The sequence below is a fragment of the Pleurodeles waltl genome, chromosome 3_1 (assembly GCF_031143425.1).
Source record: "Pleurodeles waltl isolate 20211129_DDA chromosome 3_1, aPleWal1.hap1.20221129, whole genome shotgun sequence".
Lineage (NCBI taxonomy): Eukaryota > Metazoa > Chordata > Amphibia > Caudata > Salamandridae > Pleurodeles > Pleurodeles waltl.
In genome coordinates, this window is record NC_090440.1 from 1922172443 (window position 1) to 1922189798 (window position 17356).

At 43.9% G+C, this 17356-nt stretch overlaps 1 long non-coding RNA gene across 1 annotated transcript in view; it reads left to right on the forward strand.

Moving 5' to 3' along the window:
* The first annotated feature begins 253 nt into the window (after positions 1-253).
* Positions 254-17356, forward strand: part of LOC138285781 (uncharacterized) — an 85994-nt gene continuing 68891 nt past the window's right edge. The window contains exon 1 of the long non-coding RNA XR_011201643.1: positions 254-387. This is a non-coding gene — a long non-coding RNA (uncharacterized lncRNA). The remainder of the gene's footprint in view (positions 388-17356) is intronic.

The following is a 17356-nucleotide window of genomic DNA, read 5'->3' on the forward strand; positions in this document are numbered from 1 at the left end:
GGCTCCTCCCTTGTGGAATGTTATAGTGTTTTTAATGAAGACGTCATCATTTAGACCACACACGAAGAGCTTTGAAGTTCTGCCACTCAAGTATTTTCCTTCCCAAAGCACGAGCTTAGTTTGTAATAAGGCAGCTTTATGCCGAGTCTTAAGCGCAGGACTCCATTGTCTTGCAGGATAGCAGGGACATCTGGGTGCTGAAGACATCGAGGCCGACCTGACAGGAGGAGGCGTGACCAGAGCTGCGCTCTCTGAAGCGTCCTCTGCAGACAGGAAGCCTTTGGGCAGGCGATGTGGTGAGAAGTGCTGCTGCTTCAGTCTAGGGACGGGCGCTGTGTGGGATGAAGATCCGCTCCGGCCAGGGGTCTGCAGCTGTAACTTCTATAGGTAAGGCTCTAACTGGGGACACGGTGGATACCTGTGCAAAGCGACTGTGTGGTGTCTGCCAGGGGCTGGGCTAGCGTCCCTGAGGGAAGGTAGACCCCCCTGTAATAACAGACTAGCCATGGCTACTTTTATCAATTGTCCTTTATTTCCGAGCATCAGACAGTAGGTTACTTTTATGTATTACGGTAAACTTGACAGCATGTGGTGGTGTGGGGAAGGGGGCATCTGTAGTGCCAGGCTGGCTTAGATGATTGATTTTGTGGATTTTGAGTCAAGCCGAACAGCACAATTCGTTTTTTGTTGCTTTGTCAGGAGCAACAATGCTTTATCTGAGCCCAATCTCTAACCAGGCTTGTGTGAATGGAGACTAATGCACGGTCTGTCTGTGCTTGATTGTTGCTGTAGGCTGTGCCCAACCACATGGTGCTCTTGGGCAGGAGGTGATGGGGATCTTCTTATTTTATTTAATAGTGGGACCTCATTGCAAGCCCCAGGTACTTGGCGTTTGTAGGTCCTTACAGTGTACTTGTGCACAGTTTGAGAACCTGAAAGTAACCTTCTTTATGTTTTTTCAATTAAATACATGGGGTGCCCAGGAAATGCCATATTGAAACTAATATAACAGATGTGTGCCCTAGCACAGTCAATTCAAAGCCATACAACACAATAAATAACATCTAACATCAGATGTTATTAGTCCTTTTGTCATCCTGCTGCGCCAAGTTCATTACATTCTCTCCAGCAGCAGGAACAAGGGCTTCCCCACACAAAGGGAGCAATTATCAGTATTTCACTCAGCTCCTGAGGAGGAAAGGCGTGTGGAATGAAGGATCTGCATCAATCAATCAGTTGTCACATTGTACCAGGCCTGGACTAGTACAAACCAACTGATCACAGGAGGTAGCTCAGATCTCTGCGCCCAACACAGGACCAGACTCTCCTTTGAAAATTTGGTTGGAAAGGCCCTGGCAGTGATGTCAGTGAGGGGCAGAACTGAGGTTCCCAAAGGAGATGTGACCAGTGACTCCTGTGTGATGCCTTTTTTAATTGTTCAGACATGCTGTGCAGGATGGTTAGGGCGGTGAGGTGATAAGCCAACCCAGGATAAGTCAAAGGTGCCTTGCTCTTAGAACCTTCTGCCCCCACTTAAAAGGTCTTACACAAGGGGGAAAGCTCTCTCTCTCTTGGTTGTGTTTTTCTGCTGGACACGGATTGGAGGCGGCAGACATGGACAACTGGAAGGAAGAGCACCCTGATATCCATCTGGACTAAGGATTCTAACTACAGTTGCCCCAAGTACCAGCAGTGCTCTCCCAAGACCGGGGAAGCTGATAACCATATACTCCTTGAGGACTAGTTGGTGTAAGAACTGGACTTCTGCGACGAGAAGGAGAGAAGCACCAGAGGAGAAAAAGGAGAAAGGCTGGCATAGGGAGCCAGTGAAACCAGCTCCCTGTGAACTTTGCCACTTTAGATGCCAAGAAGCCTAAGGAGAAAGCACTGCAGGTGGGAAGGGCTCACCACCAGGAGCAAAATGACCCAGGGATAAAACAATACGGTCCCTGGGGCCTGAGATATAAGCAGGAGAAGGATTTTACTTTTGATTCCCCCAGCGCAATCACAGAGCACATGGAGTTCCACTGCCCAAATCCTTCAAACCACCAGGCTAGGATAGGATCCAGGGGTCTCCATGAGGAATCTTTGCGAAAATTAGCCCTGGGAGGGGACGTGCGTGTGACCCCCCCTCTCTCCAGAGCTCCATAGGCCCAGGGATCCCAACCCCCGGACAGGATTTTGATAATGGAGACTAGGACCCCCAACTCTGGGCCCTACTCACCACTACAAGGATGCAGGAAGCGCCACTGTGCCCCTCTGAGAGGCCAGCCTCAAATCCCTACTTTGGGCCCAACATACACCACTTCATGGGAAATCACTGTTGCGCTCCCACGAATAAAGGAGGAGAGGCCCAGGATCCCAAACCATGAAGAGGAGGACAGGGGGTGGCTTGGGTTGAGGGTGAGGTGGGAGGAGGGGAGGCCGCCATACTCCCCCCATCTGTGGTGCACCTGCCCTACTCCCAGTGCCTTATCTGAGGGGAGTGGGCGGCCATCACATCAGCCAGCGCCTACACGTATGAGCGGGCAGGGAGAGAGAAGCGCTAGGAAATGCTGCCTGTATGGAAAACTGGCACAGGCAGACAGGGATGGGCTCCCTGGGCTACCCAAAACATTGGCAGCATGCTGGGTGCCCATGTGGGACTAAGCACACCAAGAAATTAAAATAAAATAAAAAAACATGAAAATGAAGCCCTGTGGCGGAGGGTCCCGTCACATAACAGAGGCAGTGGCTGGAGCCACTAATGACATATGTACGCTTCCGAGGGAGGACCCCATAATGCCCTGCGGGGCTGAAATTTACTAAAGCATCTTAGGATGGAAAGCCCCGCAGCTCCCCCAATGCCGCCCAAGAATCTTTTGTAAAGAACTGATCCTAAGTCTGGCGGGTCTATAAAATGACGTCCATCCCAAGTCTTGCCTAAATTTCCAAGCGCTCAGTTTTTACATTTTACAGTTAAATGCATTCACAACAGGTTGCATGATGTATCATACGATGTCTTGGAAAAGTTCTGCAGCCTCTGACACACCAAAACTAAGGGCCTGATTACGACTCTGGTGGATGGGATACTCCATCACAAAAATGACATATATCCCGTCCGCCTTTTAACAAGTTCCATAGGATAAAATGGAACTTGTAATATGGCAGACGGGATATCCGTTACGTTTGTGACAGAGTATCCCATTCGCTAAGGTTGTATTCAGGCCCTAAGTCTCTTGTATGTAAACAAACCAACATGTGTAGGAAAGGTTGTAATATATCTGCAGCTTTCTTCAAGTTCTAAATGACGATAACCTTTATTCAAATCCAGTGAAGAGAAGACTTTGGTACCATTCAATTGCGTGATCATGTCATCAATGTGCAGTCCTGAATGTCATTCTCATTCAATAGCTTTGTTTGCCAGGGGCATGACAATGCATATGTACACAGCTCTTTCATGGTCCTTTTTAGGCACTACTACTATGGGAGAAGCTCATGGTATTGAACCAGTGGAATGTTCAATAATGTCATGGTTAAGTATTGTTTCAAGTTCTTTTTCAACAGCTTCTTGTAAATGAAAACCAACTCATCTATGTCTCTGAGCAACTGGACAGACATTGTCATTAATATGCAATTTTACTTTCAAAGTCTTTTACTTTCTGAAACAATGAAGGGAATCATCTTACTATTTCGTGATATGCTTTCATGTTGTATTTCACTGAAATCAGTCCTGTGTCAACAGCTGTGTTGAAACTGAGCAAGCAGGCACTTTCCACTGTACCTTGAAGCATATGGATTGATGCCTGTACTTTTGTTTTCTTATGTTTCACTGTTGTTATAAACAGACCTCGACTCTTCGTTTTTTTTTTAATCTGTTTATTGAACAAGGTGCAAAATCTGACAATGCATTATATTTATTACAAAAAAGAAAAGTGTGCAGTTTCTTCACTTATATATATTCTCTAATATTTATGTACTTCATACTGCGCAAACAAAATTCACTTTGCTGATATGCATTAACAAGAAAGGGGAAAACAAAAAAAAAGGGAAAAACTGTGTAATATAGAACTGTAGTCCCTCTGATTGTAGCTTTTGTATGTCTGTACGTTGTGGCGTTTTAAATGATGAGGGTAGCATTTAAACGCAAGGGGACAGCAGGTATGCTCCTGATATAGGTCTGAGCAATAATAACAGGAGCGAGTTTTGGGTAGGTCTGACTTGTACCTGTTGGTTTAGTGCAGTGCCTGGGGATCCCCACTGGAAGTAATGCAATTTTTTGCTTGGTTTATATGATAATGGAGTGCAAAAGTGACAGACCTCGACTCTTCATGGCCGTCGATGCAACCCAAGTGTACACTTGTTGTCGCTTGGCCTTTTAATAACCCGTCAAATGCTGCTTCTGGAATGTTCTGGTGGCCATTTTGTCTTCACACCATGACACACTTACTTTTACATTCGCTCTGAGCATCGTCAAAAAATGGTGCTCTTCACCACAGCCTTTGCATATCTGGCCAATGGCGAGACAATTTCCTCAGCTCTGGCTGCTATCAACAATCACTCCAGACTAAGAGTTTCTCTCAGCATTTGTTTTCTGAATGAACCGTACAAGCATCCATCGATCACTCTAAGCCTCCTAGCTTCTCCATCATTAAATTAGTTGAACTTACAGTGTTTGATGAGTTTGTCGATTTTTCCACAAATTCAATGATTGTCTTGCCAACTCTTTGATTTACTTAACTGAAAACATATTGTTTGTAGTCAACATTTGATACTGGATTAAACTTGAGATTCAAAGCATTCTTAATCTGACAGTATGTGACTTCTTCGTCAGTTCTTGCATTATCTTTATGACTTCTTTCACACATCAACAGCAAGATTTTGGAGATATTTGATAATCCTCGTGTTATCAGTTTCTTCAAAGGCATCTGTGAAATCTTCAAATGTTCCTGCAGTCCAGCTATAGCCAATATTTTGCTTTTTGGCGGTGTCAAATGGTGATGGGGGTTTTAGGAAGGTGGCAGCATTGTAACTGTCCATGAGAGTGGCTTACTTCAAGGGTGGAGCTCTGTGAACTACTGCTGACAGTCCCTGGGAATCTGCATCATCACTGAGGCTCAACGATGTTTCAGCCGCCGGGTCATCCAGGACAGTCTTTGGAGTTTTGACCTTGTTCTTTGCCTCCATTAAAGCCCCGTCACTCATGGAGACCTCAGCAGTTGTTCCGAGCCGCCACCCAGCAGCTTTAATGAGTTCCCGCTTCAGGTATTGGACAGTTCAGTAAGGACAACCCTAGTGCTTTCTCTTGGGTCTACCCCCTGGTCATGAGGTCATAATGCTCTACTTAGCAAGACACTGGTATGAGTAACAGCAGTATGCTTCTTTTTTTGCTTGTTCTGGCAGCCAGTACTGTTATTCTTAGTAATATATGGCACTTATAATTGTCTTTATCCGTACTGTATAAGCCTATTTGTATCCGCCTTCAGCATTAATGTATAACTTTATTTCACATGCCAGTTCAATACATTTTTGCAGGATCTTGGTTGTAGTTTCTTGACCAACGATGCAGAGACTTTTCCATGAAGCTCTCTTTCCATTTACACACTTCACATTGGCTGGAGTTGCGCTTTGACTTCACATATGTCAAACATCGCCTCAGCACTTTGACAAAGTCACACTTGTCATTTACAAGCAGTTTGCTTGGACCTCGGCAAACTCTCCAGGAGAGCACTTTCTTCTCCAGATTACTTATCTCCTATCTCATTGCCAGTTGTAGCCTCTTTCCCAGCCTAGTACCTGCTGAATTTCTAGGCCACACACAGAGCTGTAAATCACACATCTTTATTGCTCTGTGTGTACCTGTGAACTCCAACATTTTAACCCAAGCTTTCATTACATTCTATTATGATAATTATGTCACACTGATATGGAGTCCTCGGGGAATCAGAAAGATTCTGTTCTAAATCATGCAAGACTGCGTAGGGCTCCTTTCTCTCCTGATATGTGCATCTGGACGCTATGTCCATTTGCGTTCAGTGCCAGGTCGCTGTCAAAGAACAGATGGCATGCAGGAGGTTGTGACACCTTTTGTGATTTATACCCCAATGATAGATTTATCACTTTGGCTGATGACGTGAACTCTTTTGCGTTAGGGATGGGTCAGTTCCTACAGTTTGCCAAGATAGTGGCGATGGCACACAGGATATGACTGTCCTTCCCTGACGACCCCCAGGAATCTCAGACTCTGGGAACTTTGCTGAACATGGCTGGGGGTCAGTCATCGACTACGCATATCTATAGAGCACTGCAGGAGAATTTGCTTCTGGGCGCCTTGCCTGTGCATGACAGGCAGCACGAGATTCTGGGGGCTCCTCTTGTGGCTAAAGACTGGGAGGGCGTCCACATGGGGGTGAATGGAACGTCTACAAACTCAAGATTCAAATGACTCTAATGCAATGTTGTCCCCCAGGTGTACCTCACCCAAACACACTGTATGCAATTTATCCAGCACATTGCTCCTCCTGTGCTAGCTGTGCCAGTAGGGGGCAGACTTTATTCATATGCTCTTGGGACGCCCCTACTATTTTCATACTGGCTTACCATCTTGGAGACCTTGAATTCAGTCACTATAGCTAGGGATATTGGCCAATGCCAGTGGGGGATGATACTGACTCCGAAGAAAATAAGCAGAGTAGGAGGTTTATCCTTCTTGGTTTGGTGCTCACCAAAATTAGAGTAGCCATTAGATGTATGTCCCCCTATAGCCCCGAAAGTGTCTGACTGCCTGCATGATATGACTGAGTGAGCAGGGGCAGAGGAGTGTCACAGGAGGTGCACTTGTAGGGACAATAAACTGGCAGACAAACTGCAGGCGGTGGGGGGGTAATGCTAGGTGAGCTTCTAGAGCTCCCAGATGCCTTGCCTCAGTGAACTAAGGGGGTTGGTAACAATGGAGTTGGAGAAATACAGTCCCTTGAATAAGGAACAGGGCTTTCAAAATACTACCTATGTGCATTTTGTGGGCCCCTAACCTTTCCTCATCCATGTGATGTGTTCTCTCCTCAAAATGGTTTGTGTGATTGTTAATCATCCAGATGGAGCAGAGTAGGGTGGGTGGATTGTTATTCTATTCATTTCTGAACTGCATACTGTGCTGTAATAACATAGTCATTCTTAAATGGCAATAAAAGCTTATATTAAGATGAAAAAAATACAGCTCTGTTTGACCAAAAACTGTTAATAACAGCTGGATTAATCTATAATATGGGTGTGCACAGAACAAACAATGCCATATTTGTTCAGTGTGAGGAAAATATGTCATAAACAGTACCCAAAAACCTATTACGAACTCGAATTTCGTAACAACATGAAGGTAAAGGCAAGCAAAGCAGTTAACATAGATTATAGGTTGTCCACTTCATCGTTAGTGGGATCACACTGAATATTTCCTAAATGGAAAAAGATCTTACTAAGTAATGTATATTCCTCACAGTGAATGTACAATTGCTCTGACTTATAGACATTCAGACCAACATGTGCATTTGCAGCAACAAATTAACCTTTGTGCAATTTCCATACAGTGGGATTGATTTACAAACTACATTTTGTAGTACATAAATTAGTACAACAGTGGTACCACTTGCTTACAACAAAATGCAACTCAAAAACCTAAATGTGGAAATCTTTACCTCCACCTTTCCCATCTTTTCTATGGGGATATTTCCAAATGCATGCATTTACTACTTGGTAGTAAATGTGAGAAGGACCTGAAGGAGTAGCTGGAAACTGGGGAATATTTAATACAAAATAGGAGGTGGTTAGGAAGGGACATTCACTTACGTATCTTCAGAGATATTGTTTGTCCCATACGTTGTGAAAACAAGGAGAACAATTCCGAAAAAATGAATTTGAATATAGAACGTAGCCTCTTTCACCATAAGATTGCTTCATGTGATACGTACAATAAGATATATCCACATCACTAATGGTGAACGTTATTTATACTTTGCACTATTTGTTATTGGGTGCACAAAAGGTGGACCAAAATACCGGGCAAACACTGAACGTAACCACTTGTTAGATTATATTCAAATTAAGTTTTTCTAAATTGTTCTCCTTGTTACCTTAGGGTATTGGCAACAAACAATATTACTGAATTAAATAGGCGAATGTGCTTACCTGGACATTTGAAAAGTACCGGAAGGCTTTGTTCCCACGGTTGGTAAAGGGATCTGATCTCTTAAGGCCCTGACAAAAGCCAACAGACCTAACAGGGCATAAATGGCTGAAACAAGACATAGATGGCTGAAACATGTAGACCGCCGATGTGAGATGTGAAGTATAAATAGTGCATGCCTCATACAACTCCAGGTTTTTTAACCTTACCCCTATTCCAATGTATATTTACATTTGTGTGTTTCGGTATAGGAGGTACTTTTAACTACTCCCACACATTCCACCTAATTTCTCCATCCTGATATTCTCCTTCTTGGTGAAGGTGTTACCTACCTGGACTACCTCATGCTCAGCTAGGGAACCCTATGATGAAGCTGTTCACTAGAGTACAGCAGTGGAGGTTATATACACCACTGGCTAGAACTAGTGGTTGAGGGTCTCCAAGGATCTTTATGGTGAGACTCTGGAACTAGAATAGCAAGGTTTTACTCTCCTTTGATTTTTTGGTATTACATTCACAGCACAATACATTACATATAAGTTACTCTGCCTCAATAAGGCAGTTACATACTTAACTCTAGGTGGCAATTCACCATATAGGAATCTAATATTTGCCGGATGCAATCACTGCAATAGTCTTATTCTCTGATCAAGGTGATGAACCTGTGATTGATCTTCACATTTTCTTTACCCCAATGTGAGGATTTGGGTGTACCATATTATGTGGCTGTGGGCCTTTGTCGTACAGTAAACTTTCAAATATCATCTTGGGTCCAGTCAGACTCATTTACTTAAACTTAATCTCGACCCTGGGTAGCTGAAACTGTGAGCAGTAAAGCTTAGTAAAGAAACAGTGTAAAGCATTTAACAGCACTAAACAAGAAAATAAGAAAGTCACACAACACAAGAATCGGACACCAATTTATAAAAATAGATTACATTTTTATGAATTTTTAGAGACTTCAATGAACAGAATCCACCAGAGGGTTCCAGAGATACAGATTTTAGAAGATATTATCACTTTTAAAAGCAACCGCAAACAAGCATTGGGCAACCAAAAGTTTGTAAACCTTTGAAAAGCTTGGAAAATTAGTCTGACTACTCCGGCCCGGACTGGATGGCCGCTTCTGACTGGACAGAGATATATGGGGCAGAGCGGACACTTTGGATAGTTACTTGGCCACCAAGGTGTTTGAAGGCAAGTTCCAAATTTCACAGAACAACTGCCATAGACATCAATGGAGTGGTCCTGATGCTGAGGATTCAGGCAAAAGATGCTCAAAGGATGATCCGGTTGTGCTGCAGTCAATGGGGGTGTCTTTGTGGTTGCTCCGCAGTCCATGGGTAAAGTGGGGAAATTTTGGACACAGAGATTGTGGTCCCTCGAAATCCTCTACGTTGTAGTAGCAGGCCAGCGGATGCTGGGCTACTGGTCCCTTTGCACCACGGTTGGGCTGAAATTCTTGGATAGCACTCCTGGATCAGGCATACTCAGGTGCAACTTTTGGCTATCGCGGATTTGTCCTTTTGGGTGGCCAGAGACTGGTAGTAGCAAAACTTATGCGGTGGATACCAACTTGTTGGTATGGGTTTCTTCAGCTCTTATGTCCCTGGAGCTGGTTCCAGGAGATCAGTCGACTGATCCTCAGAGTCACTGCTTTGATCTGGGACTGAAAATCAACTTTTCCCTGAGCCAGGAGTGGCAGGCACAGTCCAATCATTACTAGCCCAAAGTGCTGCAGGTGCAGTCCTTTCACATGTCTCCCCAGGGGGACAGAAAGCTGTCTGTGTGTCAGGGCCTATGTGAGGCCGCTGGGCTAGCTGGAGTAAAAGTTGCTAAAGTTTAGTTGTGGTATTAAATTCGACCTGGTCATCAGGTCGGGTTTGATGCAATTAGTTTGAAACCTTACATGACTCAGTTAGGTAGTCCCATTCAGAAGTTAGCCTGTGTAAGCCAATGAGGCTACTAACTTATCCACAGCAAAATAACAAGTTAGAAGTGTTGCGGTTAAGTCATAAGAAAGTTATTTGTTCTACTTAACAATACACAGCTCTCTGCCAAAGGGCTCTATATCCCTTCCTTAGGAGAGGCTTACATATACCGTTAAGGGAAAGAGTGGCTTTGGCAATGGGTTGAATGGCAAAGTCGAGCTGGCAGTGTAAACACTGTCCTTCCAGTCTGAAGTGACAGACTGGAAGACATTTTGTACATTGTCATAAACAGGGTGGAACAAACAGTGCTGCAGCCTTGAGTGGACACTCTGCCTTACATGCCCAGGATGCCCTGGGTACCATATACTAAGGGCCTATAAGTAAGTCAGTCTTTGCTCATTGGATGTAACCAATTTGACATGCAATCTGTATAGGTTCAGAACACTGGCACTGAGGTCTGTTTAGCAGGCCTCAGTGCACACTCAGAGTCAAATAACCAGCAGCATCAGTCCAAAAATGTGGGAATGAACAGGCAAAAAGAGGCATTTCCTTGCACCCAAAATCAGTGAAGACACAAGGAACCACACTACCAACTAAAACGATCTGCATAGTAATACTTCCACCGGAACCACATCATGACATGGGCAGTAGTTTAAGTACTGACTACACTACAACAGATGTTACTCAGAGCTTCCGAAAACAAGTCAAAATGATGAAGAAACTGAAACAAGCTAATACTGCTTGAAAGTTAACAAACAAGACTACATACAACCAGCCCTGAGGTGTGTTGATGTGCTGCTAAGGTCACACTAGTTCTGCGTAGGACTACTTCCATCAGCATCACAGAATGTTTTGGGCCATATCTTTCTTCAAGTCTTGTGAGGAAACAGGCCATTAGTTGTGTGGCCCGCACAAGTAATGGGTGCACATTCGCCCCTCACGGGGAACAAAACACCACATTGTAGCGAATGACTCTCTCAGGGTAGCTGAGCAGAGCAGTCCAAGGCCTACTCAAAGGAAATGGTGTGGTCTGGTAACCACCATTCGCTGGCATGCAATAATAGCACTCAATAAATAATTGGCCAGTCTGTGCTTTTCCTTAAGAAAAGTAAAAGTACATTTATTACACACCCACTGCCCAATACTATGCAGTAATTTACAAATATGCCTAAGGCTGGTGAAAATATCTTTAGCAACATTACATTGAGCCCTAAATGGCCATGGCCACGAAATTCACAGTACACCTCCTTTGTTTACAATACAGCACATAACCATTAATGGGGGTCTCAGGTTATATTAAGTCAATGTTGTATCATGTCAAGATTTGAATCACATGTTATGGTAATACTTCAATCCATCACTGACTTCAGTAACCATAATCCCTCTGCACTTATTAAGAATAGTCAAACACTGCAATCATGTGCCCATACCATCACTACTAAAACATTGCAGTCTCCTAGGAATTTGGATTAAAAGCAGCATCAACAACCATTTGAGTAAGGCATTGTTGACATCTTTGAAAAGAGCATTGCTTAGACTCACAGTACATAATACTTTGAAAGAAAGTAGTGCCAAACTGTCACGAAGAACACTTTTCAATAAAGCATTATAAATCATTGTGACAACCATCTCTAAATAAAGCATTTTCAAACATGCACCAAGTGTCTCTGTCTTTTTTCCAGCCATCTTTAGGCCAGAAAACCTGCAGCTATAAACTTAGCCCCTAGAGACATTGGTTTTTGGAGCTATACAAAATGAGCACAATCGAGTCCTCACACAAGTATGTCAATTACTCAATGATGCAAGTTTGTTTTTAAATGCAGACAAGTGTGAGTTCAACAAAACCGATGTTCTTTGGTCATATCTTTTCGGATGAGGGCAGGACGCCTGATCTTATAAAAGTACAAACTTAAACACATGCTGAACCTCTACAAGATGTTTCCATGCTATGCTCTTATCTTGGAATAGGCAGCTACTGTTTACGATAGATAAAGGACTTTGCCAATGTCAGTGCTCCAGTATGAGAGCTAACAAAGAAAATGTTTCTTTTAAATGGTCACGAGAATTTGAAAAGAGTTTCAAGAGAATGAAACAGGCCACAAAAAGTGCTACAGAAATGGCGTACTTCAAACCAAAGCTTCATACAGGGATTGTGGTTGATGCCAGCCCTGTTGGGTTAGGTGCTATACTTGCACAGCATAGTGGACGTCCAAATGCAAGATGACATACTGTGGCCTATGCTAGTGGATGTTTGCCTAAAGCAGAACATGCTTACTCACAGCCTGAGAAAGAAGGTTTGGCTGTAGTATAGGATTGTGAACATTTCCATGTATTCCTGTATGGAAATCTTTTTACACTACTGACTGATCATCAAGCTTTGCTGACCATCTTCAGCAATCTGAAAGCCAAGATGCCACCGCAAATTGAATGATGGGAACTACAACGGTGGTCCCTCGGCAGTCTTCAAAAAAGACCGCCGAGGTTGTGATGACCCCCATAATAACACATCAGTCATGGAATAAACACGTTTGACCTCTCAGTAATGATGGAAGGTATCAAACGTTCAAAAATGTCACAATGAGTTGTCCATAACTCAGGAAGGAGTAATACTGCAAGAACTGAGGATCCTGATTCCAGAGAGTCTACGACAAAAAGGTGATAGAAGTGGCTCAAAAGGACATTGTGGTATTGTTGTATCAAAGAGAGCTCTCTGAGACCAAGGACCTGATTACAACTTCGGCGGTCCTTTCACAGGACTGCCGAAGCCGCTGAAGGCAAAAGACCGCCAGTACTGGAGGACTGGAGGACTTTTGCCCGCCCTATTAGGAGTTTTCCGATGGGCCAGCGGGCGAAAACAGCATTTCCGCCCACTGGCCTAGCGGAAAACTTACCACAACATTGACGCTGGCACGTAATCGAGCCGGCTGCAATGTTGTGGTGTGTCTGGTGAAACAGCACCCGTTGTGCATTTCACTGCCCGTAATTCGGGCAGTGAAATGTGCAACATGGCTGTCCATGGGTGCTCCGAACACCCACTTTCTGCCAGCCTTTGCATGGCGTTGGCTGGCGAAAAGGGGACTTGTAATCCCTAGGGCAGCGCTGCTTGCAGCACTGCCCTGGCGAATTGCGACCGCCAAGACTGCCAGGCTTTCGTCAGGCAGCAATCTGATGGTGCCGGCTGTCGGACTGTGGCACATCTGCCACGGTCATAATAGGGCGGTCGGACCGCCCTGTCTGCGGCGGTCCGACTGCCATCGCGAGTGTGGCGGTCTTGAGACCACCACACTCGTAATGAGGGCCCAAGTTTGGTTTCCATGCCATACCTAAACGAAAGAATTGAAAAGGAACCTAAAGCCTGTCACAAATGCAATTGCCGTCAACCAAAGTCACTCAACATACTGTAAACATGTCAGAACACCCCAAACATGCCTGGGAGAGAATAGCCATCAATTTTGTTGGTCCACTTAACAATGGAAATCATTTAATGGTGATTGTAAATGAATATTCACATTTGCCTTTAATCGAAGGTCTCTCACTCATGACATGTGAGCGAGTAATCGAAAAACTTGAGATAATTCTTGCAACGTGGGGCTTATCAGCCATTGTGAAGTCTGACAATGGTCCACTCTTCAACTGTAAATAATTTAAAGAATTTCTGGAGCATTGGGACATAAAGCATCAGAAGATCACACCCCTATGGCAACAGGCCCATGGACTTGTTGAGTGTTTTATGAGTACGCTAAAGAAAACAGTGCTGAGTGCAACTCTTGAATTAGCATTGAACTCTAGTTTACCGTTTACAGGTCACCGTTTAGAGCTTATCGTTCGACACCCCACTTGACCACAGGTGAAAGTCCTGTGACTTTGATGTTCAGGAGAGCAATGGCAACCAAGTTACCTTAATGGGCCACAGAAAGAAATAGTAGTGAAACATGATTCATACAAGGGACTTGTTTCAAAAACAGAAAATTAAGGTCTCTGCAGACAAGAGGCGACAAGTGAAAGACCTCTCATTTAAGCAAGGAGATTTGGCGATCACTCGACAGATACGCAAGAGAACATTTGATGCTCCTTATGATACTGAACCTTTTCAAGTAGTGTCTCCCAAAGGACACATGGTGACTCCCTAACAACCTGGGAAGTTCATTACCAGAGACTCTTCTCACTTCAGGCCTGTATTGGTTTTCAACTCAAGATGGTGAAAGAAAGGGTGTTTCTGAAAACTCAGTGACTGTCACTGATTCCTCACCATCATTGGCGATCTATCACATTGAAGACGACCATTTACAGCTTCTAGGAACCAGATCAGGTCGACAGATCAAAGCGCCAAGAAGATTAATTAAAGAGGTGTAGTTGTACATGTTTCTAAGTATATATCTATTTGTGTATGTCTAATGATTTCGCAAAAAAAATTCAATTTTTCATTTGAGAGGGGGATATGTAGTGCCTTGCATGATTTAGAATGCAACCGTTCTGACTCCCCGAGGACTACGTATCAGTGTGACATAATCCCTAGAATGTAATGTAATGAAGGCCTGGTTTAGAATTTTGGAGTTCACAGGTGCACTCCACGGAATAAATATATATGATCTACAGCTCTGTGTGTGGCCTAGTCATTCAGCAAGTACCATGATGGGGAATACGCTACATGCAGGACCCAATGAACCACCCTCTTCCAGGCTCTGTACACCTGTCTGACCACAAACAGCAAAGTCTCTGAAACCCCTGCCCCTCACATCAAGTACCAACTCTGTCTCAAGGACCCCGCAACAAATGTTGCTCCCTATTCTCCCTTTCGTCAAACCAGTGCACTGCATGTTGTAATTGAGCTGCCAGGTAGTAAAGATCCAGCCATGGCAATTCAAGCCCCACCCAATTCTGCCAGGTGGTCTTGAGAATCGCTAAGCTAACACTTTTCCTCTCTGTGGCCCATAGTAGCTCAATCACCAGTTTATCAAGTTCTTCAAAATACTATACTTACGAGGGACCTCAGACTTGCCCCCCTGGAAAGCATACAAGCAGAGAAGCAGTACTATCATTTTCACCAATGCCAGCTTTCCCATCAAGGACAACTGGAGGGTATTTCAAAACTTCACCTTGGGCCTGAGCCTTTCTAGCACTCTGCCGATGTTCAAACTTCACAAACGTGTGTGCAAGTTTGATCCAGAGGTGACAAACACTTGTAACCTCCCAGGAGAGACCCAACCGAGGTAGGTATCACACCTGTCACCCTGCCAGCCCCCCAATTGGAAACAGTTTAGATATGTTATGATTGACATTCAACCCTGACACATCACCAATTCAGACAAGACAGCCAGCATGATAGGGACCGAGTATGCAGGCTGCTGCAGGTATATCAAAGCATCATCTGCATATAGGGAGAACACATACTGGTTGCCCCAAACCCTGCACATTCCAGGTTATTAACTTCCAGTTAGTGAGCATCTCATCAGAGGAAGTTGCACGCTCACATCCCACAGTGCACTGCAAATGCTTTCCAGATCCAGCAGCCTCAATCCTGCAACTACAGCAACATCCCACAACATCAACTCCCAGAGACCCCCCCTCACAACCCCCCACCCTCAGACAGTCCGTCCAAACAACTCCGGCCCCAAATGACCAGGCCCACAAAGAGCACCTACCGACCCCAAACCCCTTGTAGAGGCAAAAGCCTCAACGCCAAGCTGGATCGTTTTGATCCATTTTGGACTACACCACTGGTCCACGTATGTTCTATGAGCATTTCAAATTTGATACAGATGGGTTTGAGCAATTAACTGGTAATATGCTGTATGAATGATTTCTTATTTAAAATCCATTGACAATGGTGTTTGCATAGCGCATGCACAAAGGGTATGTCATTTAGGTCTGGTGTTAGTCCAGTCCTTTTGATTTTATTAAAATGTTATATATATATATATATATATATATATATATATATATATATATATATATATATATATATATATATATATATATATATATATATATATATATAATTAAGATACTACCTATATGGAGCCCTCTTCATCAATTGGGCTGTAAAGGTGTCCTTCACGTTTTTCTTCCACACATCACAACATAGAGCTTATGGTAATGGGCCAGACAACTTCAGCCACTGGCTAAGTTCACTGTGAGTGACAGGCTTTTCCATTTCACAGGGAGTACATTGACACACAAAATCGCCCTCTTCAGTGTCAGGGACAACGATGGCAATGTGAACTGCTTTTAGACCACAATTATTTGGCCATTTTTTATACTGACAAGGGCCCAAAAGCTTCCCCAATAATGACGTTTTGCAAAAACCGTGCAACCAACAATGAGAACATCATTGGTCGTTGTGTTATAGTCATGAGTTATTGTACGTATAACATACTTCATGTGCCACTGTATGATGGTACTTTATGTATTGTACATTGGTGGTGCACACTTTTGCCGTTCAAAATTAGATTTTATTTTTTTCTTTCCATATGTAATTAATTTATATGAAAATCCAGAGATTGAAAAATTTATCATATGGTATTCTGTGTGTGCAAACCTGTTTCATGTTATTAAGAATGTATGGCAAGGGTTAGACTACGTTAAAATGTGAGGCATCTTTAACATACTCCTTAGATGCTAGAATATGGTAATACAAATGCTATTGTATCATTGTGTTTTTCTGATCTACTTTAAAGTGTGGATTGTTCCATGTATATTCATTATAGATGTAAACCCTGACGCACATTATGTATGGTGTTTATTTTGTGTGTGATGCATCGTTTGACGCTGGCTGCAAAATGGCGCAGCTTAACCAAACCTGGTCAGCTTCCACTTGCCCTGCTACCTTGGTGTCTCCAGCAAACAGGGCCGTGGGTCACCGGTTAGCAGACAGGGTGTGCTTCATTCTCGAGTTGTTGTTTTTTAAGTGGAGGCCTGTGGGAGCTCACGGTTGGCCTGCTGCCCCTTTTGCTGTTGCAGATAGTGCGCTTGGGCATCTGTCGTCTACCCTAGACCTACTTGTGGGTCAAGGAAGAGCAGGCCCGCCGACAGCTGCTTCAAGGTCCTGTTTGCTATTGAGAACAAACTGCTAGGTCAGCGTTAAGCCGTGTTACTTTACTCTCTCTTCTGTGGGCCATTTGCAAAGTGTTCTCTAGTGTCATGAGCAGTTTTTCCCCACAGATATTAAAGGAGCAATAAGAAATAAAGGGACAAAGAGGATGCAGAAAGGCAAGTGAACTCTGTGGGTTTATGGATGTGTGTGGGCATCTGATGGTGTGTGCGGGCATCT